Consider the following 16,760-nt stretch of genomic DNA (forward strand, 5'->3'; position numbering starts at 1 on the left):
TTAAGCTAGTTTCAGTCGTTTTTCGGGGCCGTTTCTATGACGGCTAGTCGGTTCGTGCGTTGCGGCCCCCACGGCTCCCGCGTGAGGCACTAGAGCATTTTTTCGCGCAACATGTAACGTGTGCGATCATACCAGCACTAAAGCACCGGATCCCATCAGAACTCCGAAGTTAAGCGTGCTTGGGCGAGAGTAGTACTGGAATGGGTGACCTCCTGGGAAGTCCTCGTGTTGCACTCTCTATTTACCTTCGGCGCTTTTTTGTCGTCGGCACCAACCTCCGACCTTCTTTTCACTTACCGCAACACACCGTATCTGATCCATCAAGGTCTTCTGCTTCCCTTTCACCCTCGCCTTGCGCGCCGCAGCGCCCGCACCCGACACGAGCCGCGGCGTGCGACAAAAGCAGCAGTTCCGGCTCTCCGGACTGTAACTTGGCACGCCGATGTCGAAATTCGATGATTTTCGTGGCCACGGAAAGCTCGTTCCGCTGGCTACGACGTGGCGAACAGACAAAGTCGGTTCAGGACCGTTTCGGATGCCGTTTAAGCTAGTTTCGGGCGTTTTTCGGGGCCGTTTTTATGACAGCTAGTCGGTTCGTGCGTTGCGGCCCCCACGGCTCCCGCGTGAGGCATAAGAGCATTTTTTCGCGCAATATGTAACGGGTGCGATCATACCAGCACTAAAGCACCGGATCCCATCAGAACTCTGAAGTTAAGCGTGCTTGAGCGAGAGTAGTACTGGGATGGGTGACCTCCTGGGAAGTCCTTGTGTTGCACTCTCTTTTTGCCTTCGGCGCTTTTTTGTCGTCGGCACCAACCTCCGACCTTCTTTTCACTTCCCGCAACACACCGTATCTGATCCATCGAGGTCTTCTGCTTCCCTTTCACCCTCGCCTTGCGCGCCGCAGCGCCGGCACCCGACACGAGCCGCGGCGTGCGACAAACGCAGCAGTTCCGGGTCGCCGGACCGTAACTTGGCACGCCGATGTCGGAATTCGGCGATTTTCGTGGCCACGGAAAGCTCGTTCCGCTGGCTACGACGTGGCGAACAGACGAAGTCGGTTCGGGACCGTTTCGGATGCCGTTTAAGCTCGTTTCGAGCGTTTTCGGGGCCGTTTCTATGACGGCTAGTTGGTTCGTGCGTTGCGGCCCCCACGGCTCCCGCGTGAGGCATAAGAGCATTTTTTCGCGCAACATGTAACGGGTGCGATCATACCAGCACTAAAGCACCGGATCCCATCAGAACTCCGAAGTTAAGCGTGCTTGGGCGAGAGTAGTACTGGGATGGGTGACCTCCTGGGAAGTCCTCGTGTTGCACTCTCTTTTTGCCTTCGGCACTTTTTTGTCGTCGGCACCAACCTCCGACCTTCTTTTCACTTCCCGCAACACACCGTATCTGATCCATCGAGGTCTTCTGCTTCCCTTTCACCCTCGCCTTGCGCGCCGCAGCGCCAGCACCCGACACGAGCCGCGGCGTGCGACAAACGCAGCAGTTCCGGGTCGCCGGACCGTAACTTGGCACGCCGATGTCGGAATTCGGCGATTTTGGTGGCCACGGAAAGCTCGTTCCACTGGCTACGACGTGGCGAACAGACGAAGTCGGTTCGGGACCGTTTCAGATGCCGTTTAAGCTCGTTTCGGGCATTTTTCGGGGCCGTTTCTATGACGGCTAGTCGGTTTGTGCGTTGCGGCCCCCACGGCGCCCGCGTGAGGCATAAGAGCATTTTTTCGTGCAACATGTAACGGGTGCGATCATACCAGCACTAAAGCACCGGATCCCATCAGAACTCTGAAGTTAAGCGTGCTTGGGCGAGAGTAGTACTGGGATGGGTGACCTCCTGGGAAGTCCTCGTGTTGCACTCTCTTTTTGCCTTCGGCGCTTTTTTGTCGTCGGCACCAACCTCCGACCTTCTTTTCACTTACCGCAACACACCGTATCTGATCCATCGAGGTCTTCTGCTTCCCTTTCACCCTCGCTTTGCGCGCCGCAGCGCCCGCACCCGACACGAGCCGCGGCGTGCGACAAACGCAGCAGTTCCGGCTCTCCGGACCGTAACTTGGCACGCCGATGTCGAAATTCGGCGATTTTCCTGGCCACGGAAAGCTCGTTCCGCTGGCTACGACGTGACGAACAGACGAAGTCGGTTCGGGACCGTTTCAGATGCCGTTTAAGCTCATTTCGGGCGTTTCTATGACGGCTAGTCGGTTTGTGCGTTGCGGCCCCCACGGCTCCCGCGTGAGGCATAAGAGCATTTTTTCGCGCAACATGTAACGGGTGCGATCATACCAGCACTAAAGCACCGGATCCCATCAGAACTCCGAAGTTAAGCGTGCTTGGGCGAGAGTAGTACTGGCATGGGTGACCTCCTGGGAAGTCCTCGTGTTGCACTCTCTTTTTGCCTTCGGCGCTTTTTTGTCGTCGGCACCAACCTCCGACCTTCTTTTCACTTCCCGCAACACACCGTATCTGATCCATCGAGGTCTTCTGCTTCCCTTTCACCCTCGCCTTGCGCGCCGCAGCGCCGGCACCCGACACGAGCCGCGGCGTGCGACAAACGCAGCAGTTTTGGCTCGCCGGACCGTAACTTGGCACGCCGATGTCGAAATTCGGCGATTTTCCTGGCCACGGAAAGCACGTTCCGCTGGCTACGACGTGACGAACAGACGAAGTCGGTTCGGGACCGTTTCAGATGCCGTTTAAGCTCGTTTCGGGCGTTTTTCGGGGCGTTTCTATGACGGCTAGTCGGTTTGTGCGTTGCGGCCCCCACGGCTCCCGCGTGAGGCATAAGAGCATTTTTTCTCGCAACATGTAACGGGTGCGATCATACCAGCACTAAAGCACCGGATTCCATCAGAACTCCAAAGTTAAGCGTGCTTGGGCGAGAGTAGTACTGGGATGGGTGACCTCCTGGGAAGTCCTCGTGTTGCACTCTCTTTTTGCCTTCGGCGCTTTTTTGTCGTCGGCACCAACCTCCGACCTTCTTTTCACTTCCCGCAACACACCGTATCTGATCCATCGAGGTCTTCTGCTTCCCTTTCACCCTCGCCTTGCGCGCCGCAGCGCCGGCACCCGACACGAGCCGCGGCGTGCGACAAAAGCAGCAGTTCCGGCTCTCCGGACCGTAACTTGGCACGCCGATGTCGGAATTCGGCGATTTTCGTGGCCACGGAAAGCTCGCTCCGCTGGCTACGACGTGGCGAACAGACAAAGACGGTTCGGGACCGTTTCGAATGCCGTTTAAGCTCGTTTCGGTCGTTTTTCGGGGTCGTTTCTATGACGGCTAGTCGGTTCGTGCGTTGCGGCCCCCACGGCTCCCGCGTGAGGCATAAGAGCATTTTTTCGCGCAACGTGTAACGGGTGCGATCATACCAGTTCTAAAGAACCGGATCCCATCAGAACTCCGAAGTTAAGCGTGCTTGGGCGAGAGTAGTACTGGGATGGGTGACCTCCTGGGAAGTCCTCGTGTTGCACTCTCTTTTTGCCTTCGACGCTTTTTTGTCGTCGGCACCAACCTCCGACCTTCTTTTCACTTACCGCAACACACCGTATCTGATCCATCGAGGTCTTCTGCTTCCCTTTCACCCTCGCCTTGCGCGCCGCAGCGCCGACACCCGACACGAGCCGCGGCGTGCGACAAAAGCAGCAGTTCCGGCTCGCCGGACCGTAACTTGGCACGCCGATGTCGGAATTCGGCGATTTTTGTGGCCACGGAAAGCTCGTTCCGCTGGCTACGACATGGCGAACAGATGAAGTCGGTTCGGGACCGTTTCGGATGCCGTTTAAGCTAGTTTCAGTCGTTTTTCGGGGCCGTTTCTATGACGGCTAGTCGGTTCGTGCGTTGCGGCCCCCACGGCTCCCGCGTGAGGCACTAGAGCATTTTTTCGCGCAACATGTAACGTGTGCGATCATACCAGCACTAAAGCACCGGATCCCATCAGAACTCCGAAGTTAAGCGTGCTTGGGCGAGAGTAGTACTGGAATGGGTGACCTCCTGGGAAGTCCTCGTGTTGCACTCTCTATTTACCTTCGGCGCTTTTTTGTCGTCGGCACCAACCTCCGACCTTCTTTTCACTTACCGCAACACACCGTATCTGATCCATCAAGGTCTTCTGCTTCCCTTTCACCCTCGCCTTGCGCGCCGCAGCGCCCGCACCCGACACGAGCCGCGGCGTGCGACAAAAGCAGCAGTTCCGGCTCTCCGGACTGTAACTTGGCACGCCGATGTCGAAATTCGATGATTTTCGTGGCCACGGAAAGCTCGTTCCGCTGGCTACGACGTGGCGAACAGACAAAGTCGGTTCAGGACCGTTTCGGATGCCGTTTAAGCTAGTTTCGGGCGTTTTTCGGGGCCGTTTTTATGACAGCTAGTCGGTTCGTGCGTTGCGGCCCCCACGGCTCCCGCGTGAGGCATAAGAGCATTTTTTCGCGCAATATGTAACGGGTGCGATCATACCAGCACTAAAGCACCGGATCCCATCAGAACTCTGAAGTTAAGCGTGCTTGAGCGAGAGTAGTACTGGGATGGGTGACCTCCTGGGAAGTCCTTGTGTTGCACTCTCTTTTTGCCTTCGGCGCTTTTTTGTCGTCGGCACCAACCTCCGACCTTCTTTTCACTTCCCGCAACACACCGTATCTGATCCATCGAGGTCTTCTGCTTCCCTTTCACCCTCGCCTTGCGCGCCGCAGCGCTGGCACCCGACACGAGCCGCGGCGTGCGACAAACGCAGCAGTTCCGGCTCGCCGGACCGTAACTTGGCACGCCGATGTCGAAATTCGGCGATTTTCCTGCCCACGGAAAGCACGTTCCGCTGGCTACGACGTGACGAACAGACGAAGTCGGTTCGGGACCGTTTCGGATGCCGTTTAAGCTCATTTCGGGCGTTTTTCGGGGCCGTTTTTATGACGGCTAGTCGGTTCGTGCGTTGCGGCCCCCACGGCTCCCGCGTGAGGCATAAGAGCATTTTTTCGCGCAACATGTAACGGGTGCGATCACACTAGCACTAAAGCACCGGATCCCATCAGAACTCTGAAGTTAAGCGTGCTTGGGCGAGAGTAGTACTGGGATGGGTGACCTCCTGGGAAGTCCTCGTGTTGCACTCTCTTTTTGCCTTCGGCGCTTTTTTGTCGTCGGCACCAACCTCCGACCTTCTTTTCACTTCCCGCAACACACCGTATCTGATCCATCGAGGTCTTCTGCTTCCCTTTCACCCTCGCCTTGCGCGCCGCAGCGCCGGCACCCGACACGAGCCGCGGCGTGCGACAAACGCAGCAGTTCCGGCTCGCCAGACCGTAACTTGGCACGCCGATGTCGAAATTCGGCGATTTTCCTGGCCACGGAAAGCTCGTTCCGCTGGCTACGACGTGACGAACAGACGAAGTCGGTTCGGGACCGTTTTAGATGCCGTTTAAGATCATTTCGGGCGTTTCTATGATGACTAGTCGGTTTGTGCGTTGCGGCCCCCACGGCTCCCGCGTGAGGCATAAGAGCATTTTTTCGCGCAACATGTAACGGGTGCGATCATACCAGCACTAAAGCACCGGATCCCATCAGAACTCTGAAGTTAAGCGTGCTTGAGCGAGAGTAGTACTGGGATGGGTGACCTCCTGGGAAGTCCTTGTGTTGCACTCTCTTTTTGCCTTCGGCGCTTTTTTGTCGTCGGCACCAACCTCCGACCTTCTTTTCACTTCCCGCAACACACCGTATCTGATCCATCGAGGTCTTCTGCTTCCCTTTCACCCTCGCCTTGCGCGCCGCAGCGCCGGCACCCGACAGGAGCCGCGGCGTGCGACAAACGCAGCAGTTCCGGCTCGCCAGACCGTAACTTGGCACGCCGATGTCGGAATTCGGCGATTTTCGTGGCCACTGAAAGCTCGTTTCGCTGGCTACGACGTGGCGAACAGACGAAGTCGGTTCGGGACTGTTTCGGAGGCCGTTTCTATGACGGCTAGTCGGTTCATGCGTTGCGGCCCCCACGGCTCCCGCGTGAGGCATAAGAGCATTTTTTCGCGCAACATGTAACGGGTGCGATCATACCAGCACTAAAGCACCGGATCCCATCAGAACTCTGAAGTTAAGCGTGCTTGGGCGAGAGTAGTACTGGGATGGGTGACCTCCTGGGAAGTCCTCGTGTTGCACTCTCTTTTTGCCTTCGGCGCTTTTTTGTCGTCGGCACCAACCTCCGACCTTCTTTTCACTTACCGCAACACACCGTATCTGATCCATCGAGGTCTTCTGCTTCCCTTTCACCCTCGCCTTGCGCGCCGCAGCGCCCGCACCCGACACGAGCCGCGGCGTGCGACAAACGCAGCAGTTCCGGCTCTCCGGACCGTAACTTGGCACGCCGATGTCGAAATTCGGCGATTTTCCTGGCCACGGAAAGCTCGTTCCGCTGGCTACGACGTGACGAACAGACAAAGTCGGTTCGGGACCGTTTCAGATGCCGTTTAAGCTCATTTCGAGCGTTTCTATGACGGCTAGTCGGTTTGTGCGTTGCGGCCCCCACGGCTCCCGCGTGAGGCATAAGAGCATTTTTTCGCGCAACATGTAACGGGTGCGATCATACCAGCACTAAAGCACCGGATCCCATCAGAACTCCGAAGTTAAGCGTGCTTGGGCGAGAGTAGTACTGGCATGGGTGACCTCCTGGGAAGTCCTCGTGTTGCACTCTCTTTTTGCCTTCGGCGCTTTTTTGTCGTCGGCACCAACCTCCGACCTTCTTTTCACTTCCCGCAACACACCGTATCTGATCCATCGAGGTCTTCTGCTTCCCTTTCACCCTCGCCTTGCGCGCCGCAGCGCCGGCACCCGACACGAGCCGCGGCGTGCGACAAACGCAGCAGTTTTGGCTCGCCGGACCGTAACTTGGCACGCCGATGTCGAAATTCGGCGATTTTCCTGGCCACGGAAAGCACGTTCCGCTGGCTACGACGTGACGAACAGACGAAGTCGGTTCGGGACCGTTTCAGATGCCGTTTAAGCTCGTTTCGGGCGTTTTTCGGGGCGTTTCTATGACGGCTAGTCGGTTTGTGCGTTGCGGCCCCCACGGCTCCCGCGTGAGGCATAAGAGCATTTTTTCTCGCAACATGTAACGGGTGCGATCATACCAGCACTAAAGCACCGGATTCCATCAGAACTCCAAAGTTAAGCGTGCTTGGGCGAGAGTAGTACTGGGATGGGTGACCTCCTGGGAAGTCCTCGTGTTGCACTCTCTTTTTGCCTTCGGCGCTTTTTTGTCGTCGGCACCAACCTCCGACCTTCTTTTCACTTCCCGCAACACACCGTATCTGATCCATCGAGGTCTTCTGCTTCCCTTTCACCCTCGCCTTGCGCGCCGCAGCGCCGGCACCCGACACGAGCCGCGGCGTGCGACAAAAGCAGCAGTTCCGGCTCTCCGGACCGTAACTTGGCACGCCGATGTCGGAATTCGGCGATTTTCGTGGCCACGGAAAGCTCGCTCCGCTGGCTACGACGTGGCGAACAGACAAAGTCGGTTCGGGACCGTTTCGAATGCCGTTTAAGCTCGTTTCGGTCGTTTTTCGGGGTCGTTTCTATGACGGCTGGTCGGTTCGTGCGTTGCGGCCCCCACGGCTCCCGCGTGAGGCATAAGAGCATTTTTTCGCGCAACGTGTAACGGGTGCGATCATACCAGTTCTAAAGAACCGGATCCCATCAGAACTCCGAACTTAAGCGTGCTTGGGCGAGAGTAGTACTGGGATGGGTGACCTCCTGGGAAGTCCTCGTGTTGCACTCTCTTTTTGCCTTCGACGCTTTTTTGTCGTCGGCACCAACCTCCGACCTTCTTTTCACTTACCGCAACACACCGTATCTGATCCATCGAGGTCTTCTGCTTCCCTTTCACCCTCGCCTTGCGCGCCGCAGCGCCGGCACCCGACACGAGCCGCGGCGTGCGACAAACGCAGCAGTTCCGGGTCGCCGGACCGTAACTTGGCACGCCGATGTCGGAATTCGGCGATTTTCGTGGCCACGGAAAGCTCGTTCCGCTGGCTACGACGTGGCGAACAGACGAAGTTGGTTCGGGACCGTTTCGGATGCCGTTTAAGCTCGTTTCGGGCATTTTTCGGGGCCGTTTCTATGACGGCTAGTCGGTTCGTGCGTTGCGGCCCCCACGGCTCCCGCGTGAGGCATAAGAGCATTTTTTCGCGCAACATGTAACGGGTGCGATCATACCAGCACTAAAGCACCGGATCCCATTAGAACTCCGAAGTTAAGCGTGCTTGGGCGAGAGTAGTACTGGGATGGGTGACCTCCTGGGAAGTCCTCGTGTTGCACTCTCTTTTTACCTTCGGCGCTTTTTTGTCGTCGGCACCAACCTCCGACCTTCTTTTCACTTCCCGCAACACACCGTATCTGATCCATCGAGGTCTTCTGCTTCCCTTTCACCCTCGCCTTGCGCGCCGCAGCGCCGGCACCCGACACGAGCCGCGGCGTGCGACAAAAGCAGCAGTTCCGGCTCTCCGGACCGTAACTTGGCACGCCGATGTCGGAATTCGGCGATTTTCGTGGCCACGGAAAGCTCGTTCCGCTGGCTACGACGTGGCTAACAGACAAAGTCGGTTCGGGACCGTTTCGGATGCCGTTTAAGCTCGTTTCGGTCGTTTTTCGGGGTCGTTTCTATGACGGCTAGTCGGTTCGTGCGTTGCGGCCCCCACGGCTCCCGCGTGAGGCATAAGAGCATTTTTTCGCGCAACATGTAACGGGTGCGATCATACCAGTTCTAAAGAACCGGATCCCATCAGAACTTCGAAGTTAAGCGTGCTTGGGCGAGAGTAGTACTGGGATGGGTGACCTCCTGGGAAGTCCTCGTGTTGCACTCTCTTTTTGCCTTCGACGCTTTTTTGTGGTCGGCACCAACCTCCGACGTTCTTTTCACTTACCGCAACACACCGTATCTGATCCATCGAGGTCTTCTGCTTCCCTTTCACCCTCGCCTTGCGCGCCGCAGCGCCGACACCCGACACGAGCCGCGGCGTGCGACAAAAGCAGCAGTTCCGGCTCGCCGGACCGTAACTTGGCACGCCGATGTCGGAATTCGGCGATTTTTGTGGCCACGGAAAGCTCGTTCCGCTGGCTACGACGTGGCGAACAGACGAAGTCGGTTCGGGACCATTTCGGATGCCGTGTAAGCTAGTTTCAGTCATTTTTCGGGGCCGTTTCTATGACGGCTAGTCGGTTCGTGCGTTGCGGCCCCCACGGCTCCCGCGTGAGGCATAAGAGCATTTTTTCGCGCAACATGTAACGTGTGCGATCATACCAGCACTAAAGCACCGGATCCCATCAGAACTCCGAAGTTAAGCGTGCTTGGGCGAGAGTAGTACTGGAATGGGTGACCTCCTGGGAAGTCCTCGTGTTGCACTCTCTATTTACCTTCGGCGCTTTTTTGTCGTCGGCACCAACCTCCGACCTTCTTTTCACTTACCGCAACACACCGTATCTGATCCATCAAGGTCTTCTGCTTCCCTTTCACCCTCGCCTTGCGCGCCGCAGCGCCCGCACCCGACACGAGCCGCGGCGTGCGACAAAAGCAGCAGTTCCGGCTCTCCGGACTGTAACTTGGCACACCGATGTCGGAATTCGGCGATTTTCGTGGCCACGGAAAGCTCGTTCCGCTGGCTACGACGTGGCGAACAGACGAAGTCGGTTCGGGACCGTTTCGGATGCCGTTTAAGCTAGTTTCAGTCGTTTTTCGGGGCCGTTTCTATGACGGCTAGTCGGTTCGTGCGTTGCGGCCCCCACGGCTCCCGCGTGAGGCATAAGAGCATTTTTTCGCGCAACATGTAACGTGTGCGATCATAGCAGCACTAAAGCACCGGATCCCATCAGAACTCCGAAGTTAAGCGTGCTTGGGCGAGAGTAGTACTGGAATGGGTGACCTCCTGGGAAGTCCTCGTGTTGCACTCTCTATTTACCTTCGGCGCTTTTTTGTCGTCGGCACCAACCTCCGACCTTCTTTTCACTTACCGCAACACACCGTATCTGATCCATCAAGGTCTTCTGCTTCCCTTTCACCCTCGCCTTGCGCGCCGCAGCGCCCGCACCCGACACGAGCCGCGGCGTGCGACAAAAGCAGCAGTTCCGGCTCTCCGGACTGTAACTTGGCACACCGATGTCGGAATTCGGCGATTTTCGTGGCCACGGAAAGCTCGTTCCGCTGGCTACGACGTGGCGAACAGACGAAGTCGGTTCGGGACCGTTTCGGATGCCGTTTAAGCTCATTTCGGGCGTTTTTCGGGGCCGTTTTTATGACGGCTAGTCGGTTCGTGCGTTGCGGCCCCCACGGCTCCCGCGTGAGGCATAAGAGCATTTTTTCGCGCAACATGTAACGGGTGCGATCACACTAGCACTAAAGCACCGGATCCCATTAGAACTCTGAAGTTAAGCGTGCTTGGGCGAGAGTAGTACTGGGATGGGTGACCTCCTGGGAAGTCCTCGTGTTGCACTCTTTTTTTGCCTTCGGCGCTTTTTATCGTCGGCACCAACCTCCGACCTTCTTTTCACTTCCCGCAACACACCGTATCTGATCCATCGAGGTCTTCTGCTTCCCTTTCACCCTCGCCTTGCACGCCGCAGCGCCGGCACCCGACACGAGCCGCGGCGTGCGACAAAAGCAGCAGTTCTGGCTCGCCGGACCGTAACTTGGCACGCCGATGTCGAAATTCGGCGATTTTCCTGGCCACGGAAAGCTCGTTCCGCTGGCTACGACGTGACGAACAGACGAAGTCGGTTCGGGACCGTTTCAGATGCCGTTTAAGCTCATTTCGGGCGTTTTTCGGGGCCGTTTTTATGACGGCTAGTCGGTTCGTGCGTTGCGGCCCCCACGGCTCCCGCGTGAGGCATAAGAGCATTTTTTCGCGCAACATGTAACGGGTGCGATCACACTAGCACTAAAGCACCGGATCCCATCAGAACTCTGAAGTTAAGCGTGCTTGGGCGAGAGTAGTACTGGGATGGGTGACCTCCTGGGAAGTCCTCGTGTTGCACTCTCTTTTTGCCTTCGGCGCTTTTTTGTCGTCGGCACCAACCTCCGACCTTCTTTTCACTTCCCGCAACACACCGTATCTGATCCATCGAGGTCTTCTGCTTCCCTTTCACCCTCGCCTTGCGCGCCGCAGCGCCGGCACCCGACACGAGCCGCGGCGTGCGACAAACGCAGCAGTTCCGGCTCGCCGGACCGTAACTTGGCACGCCGATGTCGAAATTCGGCGATTTTCCTGGCCACGAAAAGCTCGTTCCGCTGGCTACGACGTGACGAACAGACGAAGTCGGTTCGGGACCGTTTCAGATGCCGTATAAGCTCATTTCGGGCGTTTCTATGACGGCTAGTCGGTTTGTGCGTTGCGGCCCCCACGGCTCCCGCGTGAGGCATAAGAGCATTTTTTCGCGCAACATGTAACGGGTGCGATCATACCAGCACTAAAGCACCGGATCCCATCAGAACTCCGAAGTTAAGCGTGCTTGGGCGAGAGTAGTACTGGGATGGGTGACCTCCTGGGAAGTCCTCGTGTTGCACTCTCTTTTTGCCTTCGGCGCTTTTTTGTCGTCGGCACCAACCTCCGACCTTCTTTTCACTTCCCGCAACACACTGTATCTGATCCATCGAGGTCTTCTGCTTCCCTTTCACCCTCGCCTTGCGCGCCGCAGCGCCGGCACCCGACACGAGCCGCGGCGTGCGACAAACGCAGCAGTTCCGGGTCGTCGGACCGTAACTTGGCACGCCGATGTCGGAATTCGGCGATTTTCGTGGCCACGGAAAGCTCGTTCCGCTGGCTACGACGTGGCGAACAGACAAAGTCGGTTCGGGAACGTTTCGGATGCCGTTTAAGCTCGTTTCGGGCGTTTTTCGGGGCCGTTTCTATGACGGCTAGTCGGTTCGTGCGTTGCGGCCCCCACGGCTCCCGCGTGAGGCATAAGAGCATTTTTTCGCGCAACAATAACGGGTGCAATCATACCAGCACTAAAGCACCGGATCCCATCAGAACTCCGAAGTTAAGCGTGCTTGGGCGAGAGTAGTACTGGGATGGGTGACCTCCTGGGAAGTCCTCGTGTTGCACTCTTTTTTTGCCTTCGGCGCTTTTTTGTCGTCGACACCAACCTTCGACCTTCTTTTCACTTCCCGCAACACACCGTATCTGATCCATCGAGGTCTTCTGCTTCCCTTTCACCCTCGCCTTGCGCGCCGCAGCGCCGGCACCCGACACGAGCCGCGGCGTGCGACAAACGCAGCAGTTCCGGGTCGCCGGACCGTAACTTGGCACGCCGATGTCGGAATTCGGCGATTTTCGTGGCCACGGAAAGCTCGTTCCGCTGGCTACGACGTGGCGAACAGACGAAGTCGGTTCGGGACCGTTTCGGATGCCGTTTAAGCTCGTTTCGGGCGTTTTTCGGGGCCGTTTCTATGACGGCTAGTCGGTTCGTGCGTTGCGGCCCCCACGGCTCCCGCGTGAGGCATAAGAGAATTTTTTCGCGCAACATGTAACGGGTGCGATCATACCAGCACTAAAGCACCGGATCCCATCAGAACTCCGAAGTTAAGCGTGCTTGGGCGAGAGTAGTACTGGGATGGGTGACCTCCTGGGAAGTCCTCGTGTTGCACTCTCTTTTTGCCTTCGGCGCTTTTTTGTCGTCGGCACCAACCTTCGACCTTCTTTTCACTTCCCGCAACACACCGTATCTGATCCATCGAGGTCTTCTGCTTCCCTTTCACCCTCGCCTTGCGCGCCGCAGCGCCGGCACCCGACACGAGCCGCGGCGTGCGACAAACGCAGCAGTTCCGGGTCGCCGGACCGTAACTTGGCACGCCGATGTCGGAATTCGGCGATTTTCGTGGCCACGGAAAGCTCGTTCCGCTGGCTACGACGTGGCGAACAGACGAAGTTGGTTCGGGACCGTTTCGGATGCCGTTTAAGCTCGTTTCGGGCATTTTTCGGGGCCGTTTCTATGACGGCTAGTCGGTTCGTGCGTTGCGGCCCCCACGGCTCCCGCGTGAGGCATAAGAGCATTTTTTCGCGCAACATGTAACGGGTGCGATCATACCAGCACTAAAGCACCGGATCCCATCAGAACTCCGAAGTTAAGCGTGCTTGGGCGAGAGTAGTACTGGGATGGGTGACCTCCTGGGAAGTCCTCGTGTTGCACTCTCTTTTTGCCTTCGGCGCTTTTTTGTCGTCGGCACCAACCTTCGACCTTCTTTTCACTTCCCGCAACACACCGTATCTGATCCATCGAGGTCTTCTGCTTCCCTTTCACCCTCGCCTTGCGCGCCGCAGCGCCGGCACCCGACACGAGCCGCGGCGTGCGACAAACGCAGCAGTTCCGGGTCGCCGGACCGTAACTTGGCACGCCGATGTCGGAATTCGGCGATTTTCGTGGCCACGGAAAGCTCGTTCCGCTGGCTACGACGTGGCGAACAGACAAAGTCGGTTCGGGACCGTTTCGGATGCCGTTTAAGCTCGTTTCGGGCGTTTTTCGGGGCCGTTTCTATGACGGCTAGTCGGTTCGTGCGTTGCGGCCCCCACGGCTCCCGCGTGAGGCATAAGAGAATTTTTTCGCGCAACATGTAACGGGTGCGATCATACCAGTACTAAAGCACCGGATCCCATCAGAACTCCGAAGTTAAGCGTGCTTGGGCGAGAGTAGTACTGGGATGGGTGACCTCCTGGGAAGTCCTCGTGTTGCACTCTTTTTTTGCCTTCGGCGCTTTTTTGTCGTCGACACCAACCTTCGACCTTCTTTTCACTTCCCGCAACACACCGTATCTGATCCATCGAGGTCTTCTGCTTCCCTTTCACCCTCGCCTTGCGCGCCGCAGCGCCGGCACCCGACACGAGCCGCGGCGTGCGACAAACGCAGCAGTTCCGGGTCGCCGGACCGTAACTTGGCACGCCGATGTCGGAATTCGGCGATTTTCGTGGCCACGGAAAGCTCGTTCCGCTGGCTACGACGTGGCGAACAGACAAAGTCGGTTCGGGACCGTTTCGGATGCCGTTTAAGCTCGTTTCGGGCGTTTTTCGGGGCCGTTTCTATGACGGCTAGTCGGTTCGTGCGTTGCGGCCCCCACGGCTCCCGCGTGAGGCATAAGAGAATTTTTTCGCGCAACATGTAACGGGTGCGATCATACCAGCACTAAAGCACCGGATCCCATCAGAACTCCGAAGTTAAGCGTGCTTGGGCGAGAGTAGTACTGGGATGGGTGACCTCCTGGGAAGTCCTCGTGTTGCACTCTCTTTTTGCCTTCGGCGCTTTTTTGTCGTCGGCACCAACCTTCGACCTTCTTTTCACTTCCCGCAACACACCGTATCTGATCCATCGAGGTCTTCTGCTTCCCTTTCACCCTCGCCTTGCGCGCCGCAGCGCCGGCACCCGACACGAGCCGCGGCGTGCGACAAACGCAGCAGTTCCGGGTCGCCGGACCGTAACTTGGCACGCCGATGTCGGAATTCGGCAATTTTCGTGGCCACGGAAAGCTCGTTCCGCTGGCTACGACGTGGCGAACAGACGAAGTTGGTTCGGGACCGTTTCGGATGCCGTTTAAGCTCGTTTCGGGCATTTTTCGGGGCCGTTTCTATGACGGCTAGTCGGTTCGTGCGTTGCGGCCCCCACGGCTCCCGCGTGAGGCATAAGAGCATTTTTTCGCGCAACATGTAACGGGTGCGATCATACCAGCACTAAAGCACCGGATCCCATCAGAACTCCGAAGTTAAGCGTGCTTGGGCGAGAGTAGTACTGGGATGGGTGACCTCCTGGGAAGTCCTCGTGTTGCACTCTCTTTTTGCCTTCGGCGCTTTTTTGTCGTCGGCACCAACCTTCGACCTTCTTTTCACTTCCCGCAACACACCGTATCTGATCCATCGAGGTCTTCTGCTTCCCTTTCACCCTCGCCTTGCGCGCCGCAGCGCCGGCACCCGACACGAGCCGCGGCGTGCGACAAACGCAGCAGTTCCGGGTCGCCGGACCGTAACTTGGCACGCCGATGTCGGAATTCGGCGATTTTCGTGGCCACGGAAAGCTCGTTCCGCTGGCTACGACGTGGCGAACAGACGAAGTTGGTTCGGGACCGTTTCGGATGCCGTTTAAGCTCGTTTCGGGCATTTTTCGGGGCCGTTTCTATGACGGCTAGTCGGTTCGTGCGTTGCGGCCCCCACGGCTCCCGCGTGAGGCATAAGAGCATTTTTTCGCGCAACATGTAACGGGTGCGATCATACCAGCACTAAAGCACCGGATCCCATCAGAACTCCGAAGTTAAGCGTGCTTGGGCGAGAGTAGTACTGGGATGGGTGACCTCCTGGGAAGTCCTCGTGTTGCACTCTCTTTTTACCTTCGGCGCTTTTTTGTCGTCGGCACCAACCTCCGACCTTCTTTTCACTTCCCGCAACACACCGTATCTGATCCATCGAGGTCTTCTGCTTCCCTTTCACCCTCGCCTTGCGCGCCGCAGCGCCGGCACCCGACACGAGCCGCGGCGTGCGACAAACGCAGCAGTTCCGGGTCGCCGGACCGTAACTTGGCACGCCGATGTCGGAATTCGGCGATTTTCGTGGCCACGGAAAGCTCGTTCCGCTGGCTACGACGTGGCGAACAGACAAAGTCGGTTCGGGAACGTTTCGGATGCCGTTTAAGCTCGTTTCGGGCGTTTTTCGGGGCCGTTTCTATGACGGCTAGTCGGTTCGTGCGTTGCGGCCCCCACGGCTCCCGCGTGAGGCATAAGAGCATTTTTTCGCGCAACATGTAACGGGTGCAATCATACCAGCACTAAAGCACCGGATCCCATCAGAACTCCGAAGTTAAGCGTGCTTGGGTGAGAGTAGTACTGGGATGGGTGACCTCCTGGGAAGTCCTCGTGTTGCACTCTTTTTTTGCCTTCGGCGCTTTTTTGTCGTCGACACCAACCTTCGACCTTCTTTTCACTTCCCGCAACACACCGTATCTGATCCATCGAGGTCTTCTGCTTCCCTTTCACCCTCGCCTTGCGCGCCGCAGCGCCGGCACCCGACACGAGCCGCGGCGTGCGACAAACGCAGCAGTTCCGGGTCGCCGGACCGTAACTTGGCACGCCGATGTCGGAATTCGGCGATTTTCGTGGCCACGGAAAGCTCGTTCCGCTGGCTACGACGTGGCGAACAGACGAAGTCGGTTCGGGACCGTTTCGGATGCCGTTTAAGCTCGTTTCGGGCGTTTTTCGGGGCCGTTTCTATGACGGCTAGTCGGTTCGTGCGTTGCGGCCCCCACGGCTCCCGCGTGAGGCATAAGAGAATTTTTTCGCGCAACATGTAACGGGTGCGATCATACCAGCACTAAAGCACCGGATCCCATCAGAACTCCGAAGTTAAGCGTGCTTGGGCGAGAGTAGTACTGGGATGGGTGACCTCCTGGGAAGTCCTCGTGTTGCACTCTCTTTTTGCCTTCGGCGCTTTTTTGTCGTCGGCACCAACCTTCGACCTTCTTTTCACTTCCCGCAACACACCGTATCTGATCCATCGAGGTCTTCTGCTTCCCTATCACCCTCGCCTTGCGCGCCGCAGCGCCGGCACCCGACACGAGCCGCGGCGTGCGACAAACGCAGCAGTTCCGGGTCGCCGGACCGTAACTTGGCACGCCGATGTCGGAATTCGGCGATTTTCGTGGCCACGGAAAGCTCGTTCCGCTGGCTACGACGTGGCGAACAGACGAAGTTGGTTCGGGACCGTTTCGGATGCCGTTTAAGCTCGTTTCGGGCATTTTTCGGGGCCGTTTCTATGACGGCTAG

General features: G+C 57.6%; 31 non-coding genes across 31 annotated transcripts; all 31 read left to right on the forward strand.

The window, feature by feature from the left end:
* Positions 1-118: 118 nt before the first annotated feature.
* Positions 119-237, forward strand: LOC149850793 (5S ribosomal RNA). The gene has a single exon (XR_016426712.1). It is a non-coding gene; the product is annotated as a 5S ribosomal RNA (ribosomal RNA).
* Positions 238-660: 423 nt separating this feature from the next.
* LOC149850794 (5S ribosomal RNA) lies at positions 661-779 on the forward strand. The gene has a single exon (XR_016437930.1). It is a non-coding gene; the product is annotated as a 5S ribosomal RNA (ribosomal RNA).
* A 422-nt stretch (positions 780-1,201) lies between these two features.
* On the forward strand, positions 1,202-1,320 carry LOC149850795 (5S ribosomal RNA). Its single transcript, XR_016434656.1, has one exon. It is a non-coding gene; the product is annotated as a 5S ribosomal RNA (ribosomal RNA).
* Positions 1,321-1,743: 423 nt separating this feature from the next.
* Positions 1,744-1,862, forward strand: LOC149850796 (5S ribosomal RNA). Its single transcript, XR_016426865.1, has one exon. It is a non-coding gene; the product is annotated as a 5S ribosomal RNA (ribosomal RNA).
* A 410-nt stretch (positions 1,863-2,272) lies between these two features.
* On the forward strand, positions 2,273-2,391 carry LOC149850797 (5S ribosomal RNA). Its single transcript, XR_016426832.1, has one exon. It is a non-coding gene; the product is annotated as a 5S ribosomal RNA (ribosomal RNA).
* A 422-nt stretch (positions 2,392-2,813) lies between these two features.
* On the forward strand, positions 2,814-2,932 carry LOC149850798 (5S ribosomal RNA). The gene has a single exon (XR_016434033.1). It is a non-coding gene; the product is annotated as a 5S ribosomal RNA (ribosomal RNA).
* A 423-nt stretch (positions 2,933-3,355) lies between these two features.
* LOC149850799 (5S ribosomal RNA) lies at positions 3,356-3,474 on the forward strand. The gene has a single exon (XR_016436394.1). It is a non-coding gene; the product is annotated as a 5S ribosomal RNA (ribosomal RNA).
* A 423-nt stretch (positions 3,475-3,897) lies between these two features.
* LOC149850800 (5S ribosomal RNA) lies at positions 3,898-4,016 on the forward strand. Its single transcript, XR_016426715.1, has one exon. It is a non-coding gene; the product is annotated as a 5S ribosomal RNA (ribosomal RNA).
* A 423-nt stretch (positions 4,017-4,439) lies between these two features.
* On the forward strand, positions 4,440-4,558 carry LOC149850801 (5S ribosomal RNA). Its single transcript, XR_016437941.1, has one exon. It is a non-coding gene; the product is annotated as a 5S ribosomal RNA (ribosomal RNA).
* A 423-nt stretch (positions 4,559-4,981) lies between these two features.
* Positions 4,982-5,100, forward strand: LOC149850802 (5S ribosomal RNA). The gene has a single exon (XR_016435157.1). It is a non-coding gene; the product is annotated as a 5S ribosomal RNA (ribosomal RNA).
* A 410-nt stretch (positions 5,101-5,510) lies between these two features.
* On the forward strand, positions 5,511-5,629 carry LOC149850803 (5S ribosomal RNA). Its single transcript, XR_016437952.1, has one exon. It is a non-coding gene; the product is annotated as a 5S ribosomal RNA (ribosomal RNA).
* A 391-nt stretch (positions 5,630-6,020) lies between these two features.
* LOC149850804 (5S ribosomal RNA) lies at positions 6,021-6,139 on the forward strand. Its single transcript, XR_016426866.1, has one exon. It is a non-coding gene; the product is annotated as a 5S ribosomal RNA (ribosomal RNA).
* A 410-nt stretch (positions 6,140-6,549) lies between these two features.
* Positions 6,550-6,668, forward strand: LOC149850805 (5S ribosomal RNA). Its single transcript, XR_016426833.1, has one exon. It is a non-coding gene; the product is annotated as a 5S ribosomal RNA (ribosomal RNA).
* A 422-nt stretch (positions 6,669-7,090) lies between these two features.
* On the forward strand, positions 7,091-7,209 carry LOC149850806 (5S ribosomal RNA). The gene has a single exon (XR_016434037.1). It is a non-coding gene; the product is annotated as a 5S ribosomal RNA (ribosomal RNA).
* A 423-nt stretch (positions 7,210-7,632) lies between these two features.
* On the forward strand, positions 7,633-7,751 carry LOC149850807 (5S ribosomal RNA). Its single transcript, XR_016425801.1, has one exon. It is a non-coding gene; the product is annotated as a 5S ribosomal RNA (ribosomal RNA).
* Positions 7,752-8,174: 423 nt separating this feature from the next.
* Positions 8,175-8,293, forward strand: LOC149850808 (5S ribosomal RNA). Its single transcript, XR_016437985.1, has one exon. It is a non-coding gene; the product is annotated as a 5S ribosomal RNA (ribosomal RNA).
* A 423-nt stretch (positions 8,294-8,716) lies between these two features.
* LOC149850809 (5S ribosomal RNA) lies at positions 8,717-8,835 on the forward strand. The gene has a single exon (XR_016426088.1). It is a non-coding gene; the product is annotated as a 5S ribosomal RNA (ribosomal RNA).
* Positions 8,836-9,258: 423 nt separating this feature from the next.
* Positions 9,259-9,377, forward strand: LOC149850810 (5S ribosomal RNA). Its single transcript, XR_016426716.1, has one exon. It is a non-coding gene; the product is annotated as a 5S ribosomal RNA (ribosomal RNA).
* Positions 9,378-9,800: 423 nt separating this feature from the next.
* Positions 9,801-9,919, forward strand: LOC149850811 (5S ribosomal RNA). Its single transcript, XR_016433861.1, has one exon. It is a non-coding gene; the product is annotated as a 5S ribosomal RNA (ribosomal RNA).
* Positions 9,920-10,342: 423 nt separating this feature from the next.
* LOC149850812 (5S ribosomal RNA) lies at positions 10,343-10,461 on the forward strand. The gene has a single exon (XR_016425773.1). It is a non-coding gene; the product is annotated as a 5S ribosomal RNA (ribosomal RNA).
* A 422-nt stretch (positions 10,462-10,883) lies between these two features.
* On the forward strand, positions 10,884-11,002 carry LOC149850813 (5S ribosomal RNA). Its single transcript, XR_016435159.1, has one exon. It is a non-coding gene; the product is annotated as a 5S ribosomal RNA (ribosomal RNA).
* Positions 11,003-11,412: 410 nt separating this feature from the next.
* Positions 11,413-11,531, forward strand: LOC149850814 (5S ribosomal RNA). The gene has a single exon (XR_016434670.1). It is a non-coding gene; the product is annotated as a 5S ribosomal RNA (ribosomal RNA).
* Positions 11,532-11,953: 422 nt separating this feature from the next.
* On the forward strand, positions 11,954-12,072 carry LOC149850815 (5S ribosomal RNA). The gene has a single exon (XR_016435814.1). It is a non-coding gene; the product is annotated as a 5S ribosomal RNA (ribosomal RNA).
* A 423-nt stretch (positions 12,073-12,495) lies between these two features.
* LOC149850816 (5S ribosomal RNA) lies at positions 12,496-12,614 on the forward strand. The gene has a single exon (XR_016434683.1). It is a non-coding gene; the product is annotated as a 5S ribosomal RNA (ribosomal RNA).
* Positions 12,615-13,037: 423 nt separating this feature from the next.
* On the forward strand, positions 13,038-13,156 carry LOC149850817 (5S ribosomal RNA). Its single transcript, XR_016434699.1, has one exon. It is a non-coding gene; the product is annotated as a 5S ribosomal RNA (ribosomal RNA).
* Positions 13,157-13,579: 423 nt separating this feature from the next.
* Positions 13,580-13,698, forward strand: LOC149850818 (5S ribosomal RNA). The gene has a single exon (XR_016426638.1). It is a non-coding gene; the product is annotated as a 5S ribosomal RNA (ribosomal RNA).
* Positions 13,699-14,121: 423 nt separating this feature from the next.
* On the forward strand, positions 14,122-14,240 carry LOC149850819 (5S ribosomal RNA). Its single transcript, XR_016434715.1, has one exon. It is a non-coding gene; the product is annotated as a 5S ribosomal RNA (ribosomal RNA).
* A 423-nt stretch (positions 14,241-14,663) lies between these two features.
* Positions 14,664-14,782, forward strand: LOC149850820 (5S ribosomal RNA). Its single transcript, XR_016434734.1, has one exon. It is a non-coding gene; the product is annotated as a 5S ribosomal RNA (ribosomal RNA).
* Positions 14,783-15,205: 423 nt separating this feature from the next.
* On the forward strand, positions 15,206-15,324 carry LOC149850821 (5S ribosomal RNA). The gene has a single exon (XR_016434754.1). It is a non-coding gene; the product is annotated as a 5S ribosomal RNA (ribosomal RNA).
* Positions 15,325-15,747: 423 nt separating this feature from the next.
* Positions 15,748-15,866, forward strand: LOC149850822 (5S ribosomal RNA). Its single transcript, XR_016427172.1, has one exon. It is a non-coding gene; the product is annotated as a 5S ribosomal RNA (ribosomal RNA).
* Positions 15,867-16,289: 423 nt separating this feature from the next.
* Positions 16,290-16,408, forward strand: LOC149850823 (5S ribosomal RNA). Its single transcript, XR_016434770.1, has one exon. It is a non-coding gene; the product is annotated as a 5S ribosomal RNA (ribosomal RNA).
* The last annotated feature ends 352 nt before the right edge of the window (positions 16,409-16,760 follow it).

This window comes from Nuphar pumila, chromosome 1 (assembly GCF_984573655.1).
Source record: "Nuphar pumila chromosome 1, dmNupPumi1.hap1.1, whole genome shotgun sequence".
NCBI lineage: Eukaryota > Viridiplantae > Streptophyta > Magnoliopsida > Nymphaeales > Nymphaeaceae > Nuphar > Nuphar pumila.